Raw genomic sequence first — 20,541 nt, 5'->3', positions numbered from 1 at the left:
ACAGAGCTTGGATGTAGTTACCGCTGCCTCTCTCCTGCAAAGACTTCAAGGTCATTATCTGATTTATGCCGAGCTGGTTTTTCCTTTCTTCCGACTAACCTTTTTCTCTCCTTTTTCTCTCGCTCTCATTCTTTCTCTGCCATGCCTTCTGTTGAATGGCAACCCCTAATCAAGCCTTGACTGGAGTCTTGATTTTAATCACCCTCACACACTCCCTTGCCAAATTCCTACAGGCAAATAGCCATGAAATATTTGCCAGCAATTCTTCACCTTGTGCTGTGCAGCTATTTGTTGTCCGGCTTTAAACTGTGTAAAATAATATATTATTGAATTCCGGGGGAGGAGAGTAGAGGGGAGGCAGGCGGAGGGAGGGCAAGGCACAGAGGGAGACCAAGGTCGGCTCGTTTTGCCCGAGGAGCTGTCGATCAATATCATTTGGTCAATAACTTCTTTATTACTACCACTATCACTCCGAGCAATATAATTTTGGAGTTAAAACACTTTTTTCTCTCTATCTCTCTGGCTGTAAATACTGTTCAAATATTGAATCATGTGCCAACTAAAATGCAAGGCCCCATCACATAAAAGCCAAATAGATGCTTTGCTATGCTAATGTTTGCTATTCAAACATATTCATCTGACTGGCGAAGAAATGAGATGTGCTCCATCTCCATATTATCATTTGTCCTTATTTTATATTTCACATATTGATTAGTCCTGTGTTTGCATAATTATTGATTGAGGGCATGACTTGCCAATGTCTGATGATTCTTTAATAGAAGTATGAACTCATAATGTGAAAGTCGCAGCTTTGGAAAGAACTTTCCTCACAACCCCATGTGACGTTCACATCCAGAGGAAATTTTTTACAGATGGAGCAACAGTCAAGTTTGCCAAAATATCTTATATTAGATAAACTATCATAAATCTTATATTTATGTTTTATGTGTTTTAGATAATAATCATTTGCTGTGTTATGGCACTTTTGAGCATTGTCACTTGGTCATATGATTAAAATCCTTCAGTTTTGGCTGACCTGGTGACACATTGAGCAAGTTAGTGTGTTCCAAAATATCAAAAATAAAAATGAAAGGAGTTAAAGGAAAGCATTAAAATCTGTAAGCAGCAATAATCAGTTTGTTTGCTAATTGAGCACAGAGCTCCACAACAAACTGAACACCACACACTCTTGACATATTACGGTCTCATTAACATGTTATGGCTAATGTGTTAGCAAATAGTTACCTATTTATACAGCCAGCAGACATGAAGCAACATTACTATTGATTTAGAGTTGTGTTTTGATAATCACTCTCCTTTTAGCTTCACCAACTCCTGAGAAAAATATCTGTGTCTTTAACTGCTAAACGCTCCACTGTGTTCACTAGCTAATTACAAACTTTGCCTGGGCAGATAAGGTAAGATGAGTTTTTAGAGCTTTATTGGTGAAAACAGGTGCCTGCTGGTACTGGAAAGAGGGCTGATGAGATTGAACCAAAACAGTGAGGTGAACGCTGTGCAGAGCTGAGGGGCGCTGCAGGATTGGATGATAATTCTCTGAGTTCTTTGAGGAGCAGCACCTCTCATAATACACACAGTCATTTGGCTCATTGTTAATATGAAAATATTGATCAGTGCAGCTTTCATCAGTTCAGTTCTTCCATGTGATGAAACAGGATTGTAGATACAGTACATTAAGCGCAATGGTTGACTGGTATGATGGTCACCACTGTTTTAGTCATTCCAAAAGTAGTGAAGTAGCTGTGGACGTGAAATTGTAACCATCTTTTACGTCATCCTCACCTCTCCGCTGAAGTGCCTGAGGGGATTCACGGCTGTCTCTGGTCATCAATGTTGCAGAAATCTTCTGTGTTGAGCCTTTCAGTGTCTACAAATATCACATCTGTGGTGTCAAAACATACAAAAAACACAAATACGACTGAGTTATGAAGCTAATATGACTAATAATTGGATTCCCCGTCCTAAAACTATTGAAGGGCTACAGTGACAGTAATTTCAGTAATACAGATTTAAAGACTGATGTGCTGTTTAAAAATAATTTCTGAATATCAACAAGAAAACAGTGAAAGAAGAGGAGGTTATTTAAGAGTACGCTGGGCTGAACCCACCGGTCTTGTCTTTCTTTTCTTTTCTTGCAACACTGACAGTCATCATACACAGAGAGACGAAGTAGCTCCCCTGAGCCACACAATGTATTTTACAACTCAATCTCAATGCTTATAGCTGTGCTATTCTTATTCCCCTCCTCAGCCTTGCCCTGCCACCTATACTGAAGGACAAAAAGGAAACAACAATAAATACAAATGCAAAAAAAGTGCAATATTGCATAAAAATTATGGCCACTTTCAAAGACCCCAGAAAAGGGTAAGGGCCTCTTTACAACCTTGTGTAAAACAGGTTTACAGTCTGTCATTTTAAGCACAGAGGAGAAAAAGAAGGGTCTCTTCTACTGAGACATTACATGGAGGATGATGGGAGAGTTCATAAAGAGATGCGGGTCAGTTATGATATTTTTATGGAGTTCAAATAGAGCAAAATTCACTTTAGGAGATGTGTGGTTCTTCCGAAATTGCTTTAAATCTGCCATGTTCCATAAGAATATCATGTAAATGTAAATGTTTGAGGATTATCATAGTACCATGGAGTATCTGCAATTCAAACACAAATCACACGTTACCTAAAAGGACCGTCTTTGTTCTAATGGTACAAATAATGAGAACCACTGAAAAACAAAATTGTTTGTGCTTCATCAAGGTATGCAAATGAGGATTTTTCCTTTTCATCACACCATGCTCCCAACAGATCAGCACTTCACAGAACAAGTTTAGAATTTTTATCTGGTGGGTAAAAATACAGAATTCAGTTTTGTTTTATTTAATGAGCATCAAGCATTGTTTGCCTTTTTCTTTACTTACCACATTATATTATTTCAAGAGTTTGATGTTGCAGACATTGAATATAATTTAAATCACATTATACTGTATATACAAATTTAATAATCATTATGAGTCAGGCTGTAAAAACACTGGAGTTAGTATGTAGTGTCTAAAGGGATCTAGCAGAGGCCCCTTCTTCTGTGGCGGAATTTGAGAAATTGGATAAGAGTGACCCCTGACCTCTGACCGCAGTAATTGTTGTATTTGTTGACCTGGTGATGGTATTTCCCCTTTATTTTATTTGCTTTTACCTAAATGAGGAAATACTTGAGCAACAAGGCCTTTTGTCCCTGCAGCAAAACACTACAAAGTGTTACTTTAAACTACACACAACATTATTTTCTCAAATTAAAATCTGGTAATAAGGATCGACCTTGGCAAGAAAATGAACCGATTATTGCTAAAAAATAAAAAAATAAGATAAAAAATGAGAGAAAACAAGACTTATCAACAGCAGCACTATTACCACAACATACAAATACATGGCATGATATAAACTTCTCGCCTGTAAAATGCATTAGATGTATGAAAATAAAGATTTCAAACCGTTACCACCATCTACCATTTGGGACCATTTGAACCCACTGTACAAAAACTGACTGTTTTGACTGGAAACTGCTTATGCACATAATAATAATAATCAGGACTCCTTCCAAAAAATGTGCACCAAAACTGCTTGTCAGAAACAGATTTTAAATCCTCATTGTCCAAACATCCTATTTGCTTGCACCAGTTGTCAGCCATACTCACAACCTGCATCCAAAACCTACACAGTGCAACTAATACCTTAATGATTCCAGAGTTCTTGGACACTCTGTATAGGAATAGAAACAAGACAAGAGGAAGAGAAACACATATGGAGGAGAAAACTGAGATATAGAAGAAGCGACAGCTGATTTCAGTTTCGCCATATTAACGGTGGTGTTTGTTCTGCAGTTGCTTCCTTCCTCTCCTCTCATCCTCGTAATCCCTGCTACAATGAAACATCAACAAAGAAGGAACAGAGGGGAGGAGGGAGGAGTAAAATAAGAAGAGGGGTTGAGGTCTACAGGTACCTGCAGCCTCTTCTTTCACTTTCAGGGTCCACAGAAAGTTCAGAATGCTCAGTCATATCTATGTCTATATGCGTTAAATAAATTGTTGTACACAGACGCATAGACATGTATCATGCAAGCCCACAAATACACAGATTCATGTCCACACACTATGTGCATGTTTAAGTGAGCACTAACAAACACTAAATACATATAGTAAACACATGCAACATATTTCACACAGATGCAGACAGACAAAGGAATACAAAAGGCGCTGAGCACAGATGGACAACTACACACACACACAAACATGCACGCACACGCACACCTGCCCCCTTCATAGAACCTCTGGGGGACTGAAGGCCTTGACCTCGAAACTCTAACTCAGTGTAGAGCAAAATGCTTCCACATTTTCCAAATATCCACAAAGGAGCATGTATGTTTTCATAGCAGGACTAACCGGACAAAGAGGACTGTGACACCTAACCCTGTTTTTAACGGACTTAATCTTTAACACACCTCCTGGCATCATATATTCACACTGTGGTGCTGTACCTGAATGTATCATGAATTTGTTACCACATATGCATGTATTGTGGTTAAGATTTGGTTAATGTTAATTTTACAACAATAACAATGATCTCAATTCAAGAATTCAAGCTGCATTCATTCATTTTTTTTGGCCAACATCTTGACACAGTATCACTTCATAAACTTGACAGGAGGAGACATGGAGCAAAATATGTTCAGAGTTGTTTTTTTTGGCTACCTGAGTAATGTATATCCAATTTTCACTCTCCTTTTAGCTCTGTTTTGGTCTCCACCACCTTAGATATCTGTTTTTTAGCGGCTAGATACTCAATATGTTCACCAGCTAGTCGCTAACTTTGTCTGTCTGTAGTTTGGTGCTGTACAATTATACAGTGGGTGTATCAGAGCTTTTTTTTTCCTGAAAAGTGCTGCCTGCTGGGTCTGGAAACATGAGAGTGCCATGAGAGCCAGGTTTTCTTGTTGAATAACCAAAACAATGAGCCAAAAACAAGCTAGAACACGCGATAGGTTTTAGCCGAGGGAAATTGCAAATGATAATATTGTCACTACAAAGGAAGATCATCATTTAATCTATTGTTAATATGAGAATATTGATTGGTGCAGCTCTAAACTATGTAGAATATATATAAATTTGTTTTAATTTTGTGCTAATAACGTAAAAAAAAAGAGTAAAAAATCCAAGAGATGCTACAAGTAAAACATTCAATTGAAACACTTAAGTAGTATACAGAAAGCTCAACATCACCTACTAGCTTACTTTCAGTTTAAATAACCAAAACATAGTATTAAATAGGTGGAGTGGCACTGTTTTTTTTTTTTTATCAGTTATGTACAAACATGAGAATTATGACAGTTACAGTGCTCAGCCTTTTAGCTTGTATCTTGTGTACAAGCCATAATTAGATTTAAGGACAGTGTTATAAGGAGTCATAGCTGCAGGACAAACATCAAACTGGTTTCCTGTAGAATGCCAACATTATCTGTCACTTTCACTAATACCGTATTTATGAATCAACAGCTTATACTTTGTGCTGCAATTTGAAGTAATAACCCCAATCTTCAGGCATCAGGTAGTATTCAACCTGATCACACAGAAATTAACATATATTTTTAGCAAAAACATACTTAGTTTCCTGAGCTTGCATCCATTCAAATCACTAATGCACAAAGTTGCCACAGTCATACTAATCCCTCTCTGACAGGGATAAAGATGCCAATTTCCATGTAAAAAGGCTTTCATTACAACATTAGGTCTCTGGCGGTGTGGTTGTGAAGTTCCACATGGCTAATAACAGCCCCGAATCTCCTCAGGACCCTGATCTTTTATTCAAGTCAGCCCTTGTGCAGTCCAACAAACTTCATTTATATTGCATGTCCTAGTCAGCAGTATGGAGAGATGAATTAGCATACAGAGTCGCAGACACAGTGATTACAGGCTGACAGGCGACTTACACGCCCCTCTGCAAAGAGCCGAACATGTCTTCATTTTATTTTTTTTCCCCTCTTTCTTCTGTCCTTCTATGGCCCGGAGCAGCTGATACAAGGGTTTCTAATAGAGCAGAACACAGGAAAGACGAGGCGAGGGGAGCTTTAATAATGAATGGATGACATTGGTGATGGGAGAAAGTAGAGGCAGAAAGTAAAAGGGAGCCAGAGAGAAAGAGAGAACTTTGATTAAAGGATCTTTGTGGAGTATTTTAACATCAATAAGACAGTACAAAATGTATGTTGAGACATTAGTAGAGTTATTGTGAATGGAGCAGCACCAATAGTTGGCAGCCAGAGATTGCTTTATGGCACAAACAAAGAACTGTTTTCCATTGCTAACATTGCTAAAGTTTCATATTTTCTGGCCCACTTCAGCAACCCAGTTGACGTGAAGTGATGCGCCGGAGAAGAGAAAGACTCACATAAGACCCACTTCCTTTCTTTGGTGTCTGCAACAGCGTGGAGGTGTCTGTGTTTGATTGACAGCAGCTGGAAGGTTGAACTCCGGCAGGGCAATAAAAGACAAAGTAAACAAACTGCTGTAGGCTACTGGTCATGGACAGACAGTGTGTTGTTAGCAGTACTTTTGAAGAGTAAGAACTGACATTTGCATGTACACTTATACACAGTTTAATGTGCTGATGCTGAGCAGCTATTTAGCTACCTAGCCTGCTAACTGACACTGGCAGTGCACTTTTCCTCGCTGAAATGTTTGTGGCTCATTTAAAAACCAAATATGCAGGACAAGATGTGTGTTCATGTTTTTAAGTTAGATAAGAGGGAAACATATCATCATCATTCCAGGACTACCTGAGCCATTTGCTTGGTAAATTGCAGATCAATGACAACAGCTTTCCTGTATGGAAGCAGCCATACCGACACACAGCTGTGGTGTATGACTACTGAGATAAGTTGTAATATGTCCTTGCCAGAGACAAGGGTCCTACACATGGACAATGTGTGGGGTAGCTGTAATAGTCAAAATTCCATTGGTTAGTTTGTCATTGTTCGCATTCTCATCAAATGCAATGGGCTGACAGACAGTGGACTTCCCTGGTATGCTTTAAGCAGTAGAGTGTTGGCATAACTAGAATTTTCTGTGTAGAGTTGGCGTGTTCTCTCAGTGTCTACATGGGTTTTGTCTTATTGCTCCAGTTTCCTCCAGAGGTGGGACAAAGTGATTGATTTAAAGGTCACAAGTGAGTCTCAAGTCTTTGCTATTAAGCTCCAAATTAAGTCCTAAACATTATTTCCAATTATTTTCCATTATTCCACTTTTTTCCTAAAACAATGAGATTGGTTGCATATTGAATTGATTTTAAGTGTATCTGTTGTCAGGAAATTGAAGATTTGCTTTGCCGCAGACTTTTGTCTAAAATCATTTTCTAATCTTTTGGCTCGAAGAATTCAAAATGTTTAAGTGCTAAATTCACCAGATTCATGACTCAAGTCTGACTGGAGAGTTTCCTCCCACATGAGAGTTAAATGAACTGGAAACTCAGAAGTGAGTTGCCCATACATGTGAATGTGAGCACCAAAAGTTATGGTAGCCCTTTATAGACTGGTGACATGTGACCTGCTGCATTTCCAACATGTGCTGGGATAGTCTAGGAGATGGTGAGAGAGCTGTCAGTATCTGTGGATTTGTAGTCTATGTTTGTTATGTAACAATGTCTTTGTGAATGTGTTATATTCTGTAAAAAACAAAATCAGCTGCTATATCTCAAGGGGCTATCCTATTCATAAATTCAAATAAATAATGCCCCATTTGTAATATGTATGTACAGATTTATGTGAACATACATTTGATTTTACTATTGATCTTCGAGGGAGTCTAACCAACAGAAGGCTAGCCTGACTGGCCTGATATTTGGTTTAACTATTATAGTATTTAGACATTTTATTATCTATTATTAGTCATTAGAAATATTTTAAATGTTGCACCTTTAACCTTGACAGAACATGCAAACATTCCTGATTATACATTCCAATAACTTGTCCATACATCACTTTTCTCCTCCACTTTCCAGTTCCAGTTATTCTCCAACCCAGTTACCTTTTCCTGTTTACTTATTTTTTTGTATTATTTATTATGCCATCCCTTGTAAACGTGTAGATTACTGTGGAGGAACGAAATAAAAAGAAGGGATGAGTCTGCACTGCTAGAAAAGTGAAGCTAGTAAAAAAGAGATGTGGGAAAGAGGAATTCGACAGGAGTGTGTGTGTTTGTATGTGTGTGTGTGCATGTGTGTATGAATGTGAGAGTTTCAGGAAAAAGGGGAACAGTGTGTGTGCATGTGTGTGTGTGTGGAGGGAAGTGGGAGCGGGGGGTTGTAATGTATTCAGGACAGGCCTGGCCAACCACTGCTATCAAAGGGACCTGCCTGACGAACTGTAATAACTGGAAAATTATTTTGATAGCCTGAAACAATCTTGGATATCACAGAACTTTATTAAAATAATATCAAATCAAATTAGCCTGTATCCCCATAATGAATTAAGTAACAGGTTACGCCGATATTAATCTCCTGGCTGGCTCGCAGGCATGACGGCTCCAGCATTTAATCAGGGCTACCGCTCTCTCTCTCTCGTTCTCTTGCTCTCCCTCTCTCTCTCTCTCTCTCTCCACGGGAGGGTCTTTTAACACACACATCCAGGAGAAATCCTCGACAAGCCGACAGCCCCGTAGCTGTGTGGCAGTTAAGCGAGGAAGGGTTCAAAAGACACTCTCTCTCTCTCTCTCTCTCTCTCTCTCTCTCTCTCCCTCTAAATAAGGAGGGTGATTTTGCCCCATTCCCCCCCCCCTCCCCTCCCTCCCTCATCCCTCGCCCCCGGTGAGGTTATTCAAGAGCAGAGGAATCGCTGTCTCGGATGTGTGTGTGTGTGTGTGTGTGTGTGTGTGTCAGGGTTTAGGGGGGTTTTCGGGTGGGGATGTGGGGGAGCGGGGGTCTCGAGAGAGTTGTGATTAGCAGCTGACCCACAGGGAGAGAAATAAGAAGCCTTCCTCTCTCCCCCCTTCTTTTGCCCCCCACCCCCTCATCCCCATCTTCATGTCAGACCAATGTAAATTAAATGCAAACTTTCACTTAAAGTCTGTATGTTTGATATGAGAACATATGTTTCATGACATTTTTACATACCAGAGGAAAGCTACCAAATGAATAGAAGTTAAAGCTGCACTGGAGACAAGATGTTTTTGTAAAAGTCCATCTGTCTTATAAGCTTAGACGACAGAGTGAAACTTGAGGTGAGGGTGTCATCTTCACCTTTTGGCCTGATTTGCTCTCATGTGATGGGGTCATGATACATCTACTACATTTACTTAGTGAAGCTGCTAATGAAATTAAGGGAAGTTTTGGTTTTGTACGGTATTCCTTGTATTGCAATTCATTTGTATAGCACCTTTCAACGACGAGCCAATTCAAAGTGCTTTACATAAGACATGAAAGGCATTAAGACAAGATATAAAGAAACACAAGGAAATACAAAACGACAGGATTTAAAATAATGAAATAAAGTAGAAGATAGAATTAAAAAGAATAAACAGAGGAATAAAATGTGGCGGTGTAGTTAGTCTAGTGAGAGATAAGTACAGTAAAATAAATACCCCAGAGTTATAAAATGCAGTATAAAACAGGAAAGTTGTGAGTCTTGAATTAAAATGACTGAGAGCTTTCTGGAAGTTTCTTTCATATACATTATGTGGTGCATAAAAACTGAATGTCCATGCTTAGTTTTGACTCTGCTGATGACCCGAGAGGTCAGCAGCAGATCTGAAGAGCAGATCAGAAAGTACTTTTTAAACCAGCAGCAATATTTGAAAATACATTTTTTGACAAACAGGAAGCAGGAAGTGCAAAGATCTGAGTACTGGAGTGACATGATCTGCTTTCTTGGTCTTTATGTGGAGTCTGATGGCAGTGTTTTGAATATGATTTAAGTACATTCTTTAATTCTTGATATATTGTTAAGATGATAGCAGGCTGATTTCGTATTTGTCTTAATTTCAATGATTTCTGGCTGTGTTTGTGGTCTTTAACATCATTCAAGGTGACTTTAATCAACTGTTAATACTTCATCTTTGGAAGTGTCCAATCCTCAGTTTGTTTAAAAGTAACATACTGACCTTTTTTATAGCCAGCTTTGGTAAGACCGGGAAGTAAATACTAGAGTGATCCGTAAGGACAGTTTGGCTCTTCAGTGGGACAGATCTGAAGACTTCATGGCTGCACTGCTTAGCTATCTCAAGAAGCAGCTCATCTTAATAACACCCCCAAGAACATTCAGACTCTTCATAACTCCAACAATGACCTATTGGCTCAGCCGACGTTGGTCACCACATCCATGCCATGCTCAAAGAGGAAGGGGCTGGCGTTACTTATGTCCTTTTCTATTGTCTTCTCTTTAAGACAAGGACATACCTTTCCCTTGGACAAGAGACTGAATGAACACTGGTAGCAGACAACATCAGCTATCTGTGAACACCAGACCAAAACCAGTGGCAGCATTGACAGGGTCATGCCCCAGGAAACTCCATTCATACTCTATTCACTGATAGAGACCATGAGATGTGGTTGAAAGCTCTGGGAAAAGCTATTAAGTAGACCGTGAGTTGAGATTTCTTTGTCAGATATTTTTTTTTCCTTTTGTCTTCTAATTCTCCAAGCGAGCTGTCTCTCAGTTTACTGCTCTTTTCTTGCACACTCATGAATAGGCATAAGTGGTAACACTGAGGTCAGTGCACGCTAATTTGGGTTGGCAGCTTGCTCAAAGGCTCCATTTACACATGCCATTAACATATGTCTCTTATCTGGGCTGTGGCTGCGTATTATTTAGCTGAATTACAATTACAACTCAAAATAGAATGTGTCTCAATACAGACAGTGATTCTCTGTAAATCTATCAGCATCAGGACCCATTTTCATCAAAGTTTTAAGAAATATACTTAAGAATGCTGTAAAGTGCCAACCGAGGACTAAAAAAAGTTATTCACTAAGTGTGAACAATGAGATACATTTATCAAGTGACTAGCTCCTACTGACTGGGAAGCGTAGGAGTAACATTTAATAGCAACTATCAAATGATCACATGGATGCTCTTAACAGAGCTCTGGAGCTCTCTTAAATTTTTCGAAGAATTCGTGAGTCGTAACAAATTTGATAAATAGCTTTTATTTATAAGTTTGTGTGTAGGCGTAAGAGGGAAGAATTTTTACTTTTATCTTTCACCAGTCAAAAGGTGTGTCCAAACTTTTGACTGGTAGTATAAGTCAAAAATGTAACTTTTAGGAATTTGATTAAGACTCATACTTAAGTCTGTTTCTTTTGCTTTCATATGTGCGTTTACATTTTGCTGTAAAATGTGGGTAAATGTGTTTTGCACCGACTCCATGAAGATGGAAAGATCAGACATCTGAAGCATCTCTTGAGCTTTTACACCTGGATTCGATGAATAGTTACGGTTTGAGCCAGGGTCAGGAAGACATTGGCAGAAGACATTTCCTTTTCTTACCCTGAGACAGCAGAGACTTTTAAAACCGTTGTCCTGAGCCTGGTCTCTCGAGTGCAGCTCATGAAGAGGTGAAAAAGGAGAGCCACTGTGCCTCTTCTTTCTTCCTCCCACCACCACCTCTTCTTATTCCGGTCCCTCCTCCCCCCCCCCCCTTGTCCTCCACCTCAAACCCCCCTGGCTGATATTGCTGTCGCTTCCCTCTTATCTGTCCCCCGCCTGCCGTCTTTCTTCTGCGCCTCCCCCCCCCCACTCCCTCCCTCCTTCTTGTTGTGTTGCCCGGCGGACTGCGCCACACAGCCCACCTCGGGGTGGGAGGGATGGTGGGGACACTAAATCTTTTGATGCAGCCGTTTGTGGCGATAGCATCTGAACTCGCCGCGCCTTTGCCAGGCAGCGCTGACAGATGTAGCAAGACCCTTCCACAGCTCCCAGCTATTGGATATCTATTACTGCTGGCGCTCTGTGTGTGTGTGTGTGTGTGTGTGTGTGTGTGTGTATGCTATCCAAGCAAAAGGTAGCACACAAATATCTTTATGAACAAATCTGTCACAAGCATCAGGCCACACATCTACAGTCACACACATGCAAGTTCATGCCCGCACAAACACACACACACACACACACACACACACACACAAAGGAAAACAAAGTCATGTCACTCATATTCTCATATTCATATCATATAAACCCATCTTTCCTATTAGAGTCCCAGCACTTACAGAAGCAATAGTGAAATATGAACCGTTTTATCTTGCAATCCAGGTACATTCATTCCTGCACGTCAGGGCGTGTGCGTCCTTGAACTTCTGCACTTCGTACACACACACAACCCGAGCTCGGTGCAGATTCCCTTTTTATGGTCTCAAAGAGTGACACATTTGGTCTCGAAATAGAGCTAAGACAGCGAGCGACAAAAACGTCACACGGTGATGCATTTCCTAAGTGTCCCTGCGCCCATATGGTGACACGTTTCAATGACAGCATGAGGCCCGCTGATATCTGGGATGAAATAACCAGCCATAGATTCTATGGAGCACTTTGAAGGAGAATTATACTGACTTCTGTAAATGGGGGGAAGCGTTTGTTTTAGAAACACAAAGCAGGTGATTTGTTGGATTAACTGGTCGAAGCTGAATTGGGGCGGCTCTTCTTTTTAAATGTTTTTGGAGTGTTTGTGCACCTGTGTTCATGTGTATGTGTGTGTGTGACTGACAATGATTGGTGTTCAAATATGCATATGTGTGAGTGTGTGTGTGTGTGTGCTGTTTCCTCCACTGGGGGTTTGAGTGTGTGCCATCTGGCAGCTCAGGAGGATGAGGAGGCAGGGGTTGGTAGGGGGGGTGCTTCCCCTTATGATGGCTCCTCCGCCCTCTGTGCCCTCCCCTCTGTGGCCCAATAGACCCCTGTATCCCTCACTCACTCGACACCCCCTCACACACACACACAAAAACACATACAGACATACGCCACAACACGCACACACACATAAACATGGTCTGCATTTGCTCACCTCCTTCCTTTCCATTACCAACTTTTCATGGTGGGTTTCAAGAGTGTGAACCTCACGCAAAACTCTGGCTTTGGATCCACATTACCAGACCTTCTAACAACCATTACCTCACAAAAAAGACTTTAGAACACAGCAGACATGAGAAACATATGAGGAATAACAACATTGCATCCATTATTGCCCATCTTCACTGAAAAATACACCAGTTTTATAAGAACAGTTTGGTTGAAACTTATTCTTAGATGGACACTGCTCAATCATTTTTGACTATAAAGAAGGCGTTCTTGCAGCAATTTTACCTGCATTTTGTTGCATTTACTTTTTCAGAAAAAGATTCAAATAAACGCCACTAAATTCATGACTAAAAAAAACATAAAGAGATAAAGAAAAAGATAGAGCCATAACCATTTCCTGGGACTTCATGTGCATTGAAAATGGACAAAAACACTTCAATTTAAACAACAGAGCCCAAGTCAACAGACAGTGTTTTTTACACTGAAATATCAATACATATTCTTGGAGCTGCTCTCTGTGTACACCTCGAAAGGCAGTGATTTCAATAACTGAATCTATTACTATTTAAAGCCTTTTACTGGTGTAGGACAAGTGATTCTGTCAAAAGTCAGTTCTTGAAAGGTTTTTCATTCTCTGCTCTGCTTCTAAACACTCTGAATACAGTATTTACTGGGTAAAAATCCTCTAATTCTTGTGTTTGTGGATTTGTTTGAAAAACCGTGTAGTCAGTATGAACAGTGACTCCAATGAAGACAGAAAGAAACACCACCTACACAAACTTCATAAGCTGAGGGGAAAATGTGAAGGAACAACCAAAGAAAAGACGTCACAGTTTGGCAGAAAACTGTGTGAGTGACAGGTGATCTCTGGGATATGCACGGCGTAGCCCGGACCTCAGCGACATGTACATTGAGGTCACTGTGGTCATGTCCAAAGTATTTTTTGGAGAGGTCTTTGAAACAGCATTTCTTAGGGAAATACAAAAGGTAACGCTTTAACACCTTTTATGGGTCTGCAGTTTTGTAATAATGTTCCAGGAGTTTTCCTGGAAAGGATCAAGTCATCTGGTACTTATTGTAGGAGAAATAGAAAGAATTTACTAAGATACTTTAGCTAGAAACTTGAAATAATATTTTGATTTTCAGAGAAGTGTCCTTGAAAGAATTACTCCATTCAAATAAAACTTGCACATATTACAATAATTCAAATAATAAAAAAGACATTTTGAGACCTCCTTTATTTATTTACAGCCCTGGATTTGGTGCCTTAAAACTGTTCCTTGACATTTCTTTAGGTTTCATATCAATATGCCGTATTCATTTAAATGATGTCATATTAAGATTTATTCACTGTTTTACGATTTAAAGATTGACAAGGTTACTTACCTGTTTGCTAACTTGATGTGGAGAAAGAAAATTATTTGTATTTATCCTTTAGGAGGGAGGCAATATTATGTTGAGATTTTCTGGGATGGACACGGGGTTTAAGATGAAGGATGCAACAAGTGCAAAAAACCAAACAGCACACACAACCAGAGACGGAGGGAAAAATCAAGCCCCGAAATGAGGAACTCGCAAAAAACTACTTTTTTTTAATAACTAAATAAATCTAACATATTAATGTATTAAATATAAAACAGTCCAGTACAAGTATCAGCACCAGTATTGGTGTCAGCATCAAAGTATTCACTCTCACATACACACACGCACACTCACACACAGATAAAAAAGAAGTGCCTGGTCCAAATCATCATCTAGCCCACTTTAAGCAGCATCTCCTGCCCCTGTGCTTCACCCAGGCGGCATCATGCGAACAATGGGCTAATGAGATTTAAGGATAGGGGCCTGAGCGGCTGCCAAATTACTGCCAGCCAAGAGAAAATCTTCTCTAGCTCCCTCTCTCTCTCTCTCTTCTCTCTCCCTTTCCCTCCACTTCTTCTTCTTTTTTTTTTTTTTTTATTATTTTTTTACACCCACCCATATTTGTCATTCAAACCAGCTTTAATGGAGAAAGATCTATGCATATGTAAGTGACAGAGCTGGAAGCCCATTACCGGCATTCAGTGGAGCACTGTGGAGAGGGCCTCTCCAGGCTTGGATTACTGACCATTAGGGCTTATTTCTGCACCGTCTCCAGGCAATTATTCCCCAACAACCCACCCCCCCCCACCCCCCCCCTTACACATACACACACATACACACACTCTCTAACCTCCACCACATCTACATCGTCCCCCTCAATTTAACCATTTCACATCTCGGAGAGTCACATCTTGGAGAGTCTCTCTCTCTCAGTGTAATATCTGTCTGGGTGTTGACTTGTACATGCGTGTTGTTCAAAGTCCCTCATGTGCTCCCAGCGTGGCGGCCTTGTGGGGGCGGATGGCGACCGGGGATGACGAGGATATTGATGATGGCGATGATTAGGTCGAGTCAGGAGAAAATAGCTCCCAGTGTGTATGCGCACACCTGTAATTAATGTTGTCACCCGAGGTTCCGCTTCCTCTCTAATGAAGTCACCGGAAAAAAAAAAAAAAAAAAAAGAAATAATGCGTGGAGTCGAGAAGCAGGCGGATTTGCATTTTGACAGTGGAAAAACATACAATATGTTTTGGCATGTGTGTATGACATGCATAAGTGTGTGTGTGGAGGCGAAAAGAAAGAGGAAATTATACAGTCTTGGCTTTCATTAGGTATATTTGTGCGAGTGAAGGCACAAAAGAAAGTGGAAAAAAGGGGGAGAGGAAAGAAAGATGACAATAAGTTGTTTTAAAGTGTGTGTTCATTTGTCTGAGTGAGCATGCATGTGTGTGTGTGTGTTTGTGTGTGTGTGGAGCCAGGTGAAGGCTTTGAGCAAGTGTTGAGCTTTGACCTGGTTAGTGTGAGACGCACAGTAACCTAAAGGCTAGTTAAAATCCACATGACATTGGCCCATCTCCAACAGCTGTGACCTAGCTGCCCACACACACACACAGACACACACAGAGGAAAAAAGGAAAAAAAAAAAAAAAATCATGGTTGAGTTGCATCATTTGCTCACACACACACTCAAATGTAGATACTTCACACACAAAGTAGATTAAAACAAGACTAAAGCTTTGCTTTGTTTCATGGTTGTGTTTTAAGGGGTTATGGCGTAACAATGGAGCCTGCGCATGTAACATCTGAAGCTACACCTTAGATGACATGCACCTCCTCATAAATGGAACTACATGTATGGGCTGCAGAGATATAATGTGAGGACCAAAAGAACTGTGGTTGCCTGATTGTCTTTTCTCCTACAAGGTTCTGATGCCCGTCAAGATTGTTGATTGTAAGATTAAAGAAGTAGAAGAAAGATACAGTACTCTTCTCCTGTTCAGTAACACACATCTAGAAAAGCTCTGCTCAGCATGACCACTGTTCTCTGTGAATGAATAGACATGATTCTTATTCAGTAATGAGACAAGGTGAAACAGAAGTTACCTCGATGCAACTCTCAGTTCTTTAAGTACACTGTAGCCCACTGTTGTGTCACAAAGTAAATGGAATAATGTAAACACAGTTGCTGTAGGGAATGTAATTAAAGCACAATGCCTGCCTGATCATGTACGATACATCTGTCAAGTGGAGCCCTCAACAAGTGAAATCTGATACTGAACTATGAATCAAAACTGACTTTTAGATGAACTTCTTACATCAACGCAAATCATGGTGGAGGCTCTGTGAGGCTGTAATGCTCATTTTAAAGGAACCCAAACTGTTAAATATATAACAATTGAGGTGTTTTTGGTATTTAGGATAATAATAATATATCAAATTGTTCAGGTCATGTGTTTCACTTTATAGATATCCCTGTTTTTAAAACACAAACAGTATATAGAGGGTAAACTGGTTTAAAAATATATGAAATATAGTCAATAGTTTTAGTACTGAATCATTGTATACTTCTAATTATTATATAAGTAATTCATATTTTTTTATTGTTCATGTCATAGAATTCAGCATTTTGGTTTAGCCGATATGCAAAGTAACACTATAAACAGAGAACAGCTGGTGCTGATGGGAATGGCATTAATCTGAAGGTATGTGGTCATAAAGTATTGAAGAAACTGAAATTTCGACATGATGATGGCGCTAGATGAAACAGTCAGAGGATCATCAAAGTCACCATGAATGTATTCACAGTTAGCATAGCAATAAATTCAATTATTATAGAAGTCTATAGGTTAAAATATTTCTCTCTGAACCACAAATGTCAACCCGTTGGTGGCACTAGATGAAAAGTCAGGGACTCCAGAGTCTGTGGGTTTTATTCTCTGGGAACAGTAAACATCTGTATAAAACTTCATGGTGATCCATCCACGGTTCTCTAGATTTTTTCAGTCTGAACCAAAATGTTGGACCAACCAACTGACACTGCCATCCCTAGACCCATGCTGCAAGTGTGGTTAAATATAAGAATAAAAAATAAAGAGGCTGCACTCAAGTTCACTCACAAAATACATGCAGACTCATTAAAGTACACACACACACACACAGTGAAGCCAATCTATCTCGGATGAAGTCGGCATGATGAAATTACTCCAGTATAAACACATCAAAAGTTGAACACCTCAATTATTTAAAAGCACAGTGAGTGCCTCGTTAAGGACACAGTAATTATCCTCCATCTTAATGAAGTTTTCATTAAGACATCTGCATTATGCTATCTGTCTCCACAGAGATTGAATATTCTCACTGTAGACAGGTAATGCCCATGCTCCAGTCATGTATAATAGAAAAGCATTGTGAACCTGTGAAAGGGTGTAAAAGGGTTAATCAGAGGCTGACAGAGTGGGGTTTAGAGACCGAAGGCGAGTCTGATTTTGCTGCTATTCACTTTTAGTGTTTTTTTTTTTTTGTGAATAAACGTTACTGATTTAGTAGTTGACATATCAGGAAATGGGAAATTATGATAATAGATTTCACTCATTCAGTGGTACATCTATGCACCTCAGGAAACTGGATGTTGAAAAGGACAATCAGATACTTACAGGTTGATTTAAAACTCCTGGTCTTCCTAAGAGTGCCTTGCAGGATAATTCCACTTTATTTATATTAATTTGGATCATATTTTTGCAGTTTTGGCCACCATTTCTAGGATAAATTCTAGGATTTCTAGGATATCCTATATTTAGGATATAATTGTACTCACCATTGTAATCTGAAATCTGTGAACATGGCAACATTACAAATTAGATCCATATTGTGATAAATCAGAATGTAACTTTTTAATATGACCAGTAAATCACCACAAGTCCGCTTATTTTCTACAGAGCTGAGAATCCAGTACTGATGTATAGATGTCATTAAGCTTTTAAAAGAAAGATGTTATAATCAAGGTGTTTGTACTCAGTAACCAGCCAATAAGCTTTTCATGCTGAATTTAATGAAAATACATTTTACCTGACAAAATAGTTCCATTACAACCATAAAAAGGTTGTCTACAGACGTGAGGATGGACTGCTGGTAATAAAAGCAATGGTTGGGACATAGATGTACAGTATGTGTGAAGACTTCCCATCTATACTGTTTGTGATTCTTGGTCTCAGTGATCAAGAAGTCCATTCAACAACCTTCCAACTTTTCGGATAGATATCAGAGCTGACTTTGGCAATAATATAGTCTTAGACCCTTGTAACCTTAAGATACAGTGCAAGTATGGCTCCAGGTTATGTAGCAGGTCAGTTCTGAATAGGTTTTCTGTTCAGTCTGGTTGTCCTTGGACTTGATTCTGTCCAAAGAACTAAGATATAAAACAACACTATATCTCTCATATTGGATCTGCTGGATTTTCACCCTGGAAGAGTACAAATACAATTCCTTGAAGTGGGTTTCAGGTGTCTGCAATGTCAGTTAAAACATACTGCAGATATGATACTACTGTACCTGTATTACAAATATTTTATGTTTATTTGTCTAATATTATTCTGGATTGCCCAAGTAGTACTAACCAGAATTTTGTATGTAACATGGGAAAAACACAAACAGTGTATTGTAGGTACCGTCGGTCAGAATGGGCCACTCCTTTTATCTGTGTCCTCTGTGGATCGTCCCCTTTTTGATGTCAAATTAGTCCTGGAATAGCTAATTCTCCCTTCCCTACAAATTTGGCACTAGTGCAAAACTTGTGCTGCTGTGGTCCTGGGAGGCAAACAATGCTTGGAGGAGGAAAAGGAGATGAGAGAAACCCAACGGAAAGCCTTTGATCCTGGAAGATATTAGCGAGAACCAAAGAAAAGGGAAGCAAAAAAAGACAGTCATGTTGCATAAAATACAACTTGGAATCAAAATGCAAATCACATTGAAAATGCATGAGTGTTCCTTTTTATTTTTTCTTCAAACTCCATTTCTCAATCTCCCATTGTAATTAGCAACACCAGTAGTGTTTGTATTCTCTCTATTCTCATAAAAAAAAAGACTTTCTTTTTCTTGGGGCACAGGTGGGGGCGGGGGTGTCAGTGGATATTTAGATCAAGAGAAAATGAGAAATGCCTTTTCAAAGTTGCTTCAACATATTTATGTGTCCCAAAATTAATGATAAAAGAAAAAAAAATCAAATAAAGGATTATGCAAGGGCACAGAACAAAGCAGTGAAAATAAAAGAGGGGATTAGATCGAGTTTTTTTATTTCCTCTTGTAGGGGAAGGGGTTTTTTTTTTATACATTGTTAATTTTTCCATCTTTGGCACATTATTGAGTTGTTTCCTCAGGGGTGATAGAGAAGTGAGGGTGTCTCTTGCTGGGCCTAGCCTCTCTAATGATGCCTTTGTAGGGACGTCAGCGCCGTGTTCAAAGGCAGAGCTCCAGCCAGCTGACCCAGCCATTTACAACCTGACAATGAGCAGCTGTAATTGAAAAGTGTTGGAGGAAAAATACACACACACACACACACACACACACACACACACACACACACACAGACTCTCACTCTCTCTCTCTCTCTCTCTCTCTCTCTCTCTCTCTCTCTCTCTCTCTCTCTCACACACACACACACACAAACCCTTCTTGAGATTATGGTAACTAGCTAACACTGTGGCGGCTCGTTCCAGTGCTCTTAAACAGGCTATAATGCCACTCACAGACCCCTACCTGTTTAGCATGCTAACAAGCTAACAAAGCCTTTCCATTACTGTAACACGGACTAATGCACCGCACACCCCTTGTCCATCTAATAGGGGGTTATGCTAATAAGCTAACAAGTGTCATTGCGTTGTGGTAATGTAACGTGGCCTAATGCCATATAGCTCCCATAGCATAAGTTCATGCTAACAAGCTAACGAGCTCAATCTGCTGCTATGATAAGGGCCTGAAGGGGCACATTTCCGCCTATTCAAACATGAGTTAAAATGCTAACGAGGTAGTGCCTCAGTCCATTACTGGAACATGAAATAATGCGAATCAAGGCCATGGCGCTGACATTTTGTGGTTAAGGCCAACTATTTTCAGTTTCT

This window comes from Thunnus albacares, chromosome 14 (genome assembly GCF_914725855.1).
Source record: "Thunnus albacares chromosome 14, fThuAlb1.1, whole genome shotgun sequence".
Classification (NCBI taxonomy): Eukaryota; Metazoa; Chordata; class Actinopteri; order Scombriformes; family Scombridae; genus Thunnus; species Thunnus albacares.
The sequence above is the reverse complement of the archived record's forward strand: the minus strand, read 5'-3'. Positions refer to the sequence as shown.